The sequence below is a fragment of the Hakea prostrata genome, chromosome 1 (genome assembly GCF_041222555.1).
Source record: "Hakea prostrata isolate BN-2017 chromosome 1, UWA_Hpros_2, whole genome shotgun sequence".
NCBI classification, from domain to species: Eukaryota; Viridiplantae; Streptophyta; class Magnoliopsida; order Proteales; family Proteaceae; genus Hakea; species Hakea prostrata.
This window is the reverse complement of record NC_142600.1, coordinates 62,925,700-62,928,199: the sequence shown is the minus strand read 5'-3', so window position 1 is coordinate 62,928,199 and position 2,500 is coordinate 62,925,700.

The following is a 2,500-nucleotide window of genomic DNA, read 5'->3' as shown; positions in this document are numbered from 1 at the left end:
CCAGAAGCAGAGGCACGACTGTAGGCTTGCTCCGGTTATGTGGTCCGAGATTATGAATGAATAGGCAGAACAATAAATAATGCTGAAAGTAAATCCTAAATTAAGAATATGGAGGGGTAGATAGAAGCGGGAATGGAGGGAGGAGAGAAGATTAATAAAGAAAAATTACTTACTTGCGAATTGAACAAATGATTCGAATCTCAACCAACCCTAACAACCAGATCTAGATCTAGAATGATCTAAATCTGCAATTGCTAGACCCAGAGAAAAACGAATCTAAAAACTTAAAACTTGAACTTGAAACTTGAACTTGAATTGCATTACATAAAAATTAAATCTAAACATTGAATCTAGAAATTTAAAATCTCACAACTGCAAGCAAAGAAAACTAGAGAAAACCTTAATAAACTAAAGAGAGAAGAAAGAATGCTTCTACTAAGCTCTAAGACATTTTCTCCTTTGATGGAGTAGGCTCTCCTTTTATAGAGTTTACATGAGATATGAAGCACGGCTGAATTTGAATAAAACTCAGGGTTTCTATTGACTCATCCAATTAGGGTTTTGACGTACTAATCGCGCCGACTTAGAGAGATCAGATGCATAATCCCACCGTTGGATTTGAGGTTTAAGTAGTCGTGAAGCTCTCCTCCAAAAATCAGCACGATCGGACATCGGATGACCGTTCGATGAAGGGTTTGATCGAAACTGGACTGAGGCATTCAAAAACGGGATTTTTGCTTCATCCTTATCTGAATATAATTCTTTTTCCTCTTTTTCTTTCTTTAATCAAATCCTAAATAGAAAATAAGATATTGAGGTATGCAATGACTCTTTTCCATCTGGACTCTCTCAATAATATCTCTGTAGATTTGATTTAAAATCTCAGCCGTAGATCAAATTTGCCTTCTTTATCTCTTCAATATTTCGGAGTTGGCCCGTAATCACACATCTCTAGCCCATCATGCTCCAGATCAGGCCCATTTTCGCATTTGAGAATTTGAATGGACTTCTTGACGAGTAAAATAGCATGATTCAAGCCCAAAACTCCAAATATTTGCTTAAATCTTGAAAAGTCCTAAAATCTGCAAAAACAACATAAAACCCAAGGTAACTCCATTCTAAGTGTATAAAATGCATGCTTTATGCCTTAAGATTTCACACATAAATGTGTTCATCAAATGTAAACCAAATTTTTTTTTTAGGTAAGAGATGCAAATCAATGGTAGTTAGTTACCTACTAACTATAGACATTTTATTCACAATACAAAATCAAATAACAAAAATTGCAGAAGAAATAAAGAAACATAGAATATAAAATCAAATTAAAAAGAATAACAAAAAAAGAAAAGAGAAAAAGAGAAACAATAAATAAATTGAGAAAGAGAAAGAGACTTAATTGTGGAGTAGATTTTTATCCAAATTTTCTTAAGCCACGCTTATAGAAAGGGAAGAGAATAAATAGGAAAAAAACAGGATAGAGGAGATAGGAGATAAGAGAATAAATAGGGATTGAAGAGTTAGTTTTTAATTAGAAATAACATTTTGAATTTTGAATACCTAATAAGATTTGTTTTCAAAAATTTCCTTTAACCCACGTTTATAGAAACAGAAGAGAATAAATAGGAAAAAAAGATGAGAGAGAAGAGAGGGGATTTTTAATCGCGGCTGCGCGGATATCCATCTGCGCAGCCAACAGAAGTTGACACGTGGCGTGGAAAAAATCAACGATTTAAATTCCTTCAACAAATTTTTATATTTAAAATGTTTTACAAATCACAATTATTCGTCCCTTATATTTTCTGAATTTACCAAAATAATCCCTGCTCATCTCGATGAGAACAAAATCCTAAACTTCATCCGGATTTACAAGCTCCTCTAACCCTTCCAGTGTTCACCGTTGCTTCACTGGAAACCACCGATGGGCTCCTCTGTACATCCTTGCCTCTTCATCTGTTAGAACCATATTCACCCAACATCAATCTGAGATTGTTGTAGAAAACCAACCACTAACAGTTTTCTTTGTAGTAGGGGAAGCCGTAATGAAGTTGCAGAGACTTAGAATACAAGTTAGGTACTCTTTTATGTACAAAATAGCACCAAAACAAGTTGTAGAGTTTGTCTGTTTATAGGGTTCAGAACCACGATCGTCATTCATCGCTATATCTAGATGGAGAATACGACAAAGGTCTCTGGTTGCCGAGTCAGTCCTTAGACAAAAATGCCTCCAAGAAGAGTATGGTTCCCTTGTAGGTGAAGGCGGAGTGGACTTGACCAAGGGGTAAATCCTTCCATCCGATCTCGAAACGGCACCTCAAGTGACAAGCTGCGCTTTTGAGGGATTGAAAATTTAGGGATTGGTAATGAACTGGGAGGAGGTGAGTTCGAATAAGTTGGCCCTGCCCAGCGTTCAGAGGAAGAAAGGCCATTGCTAAAAAACCTTTCGACCTTTCTAGCCTCGATGTTAATGGGTATTGAACTAGCTTTCCCATCACTTTTAAAA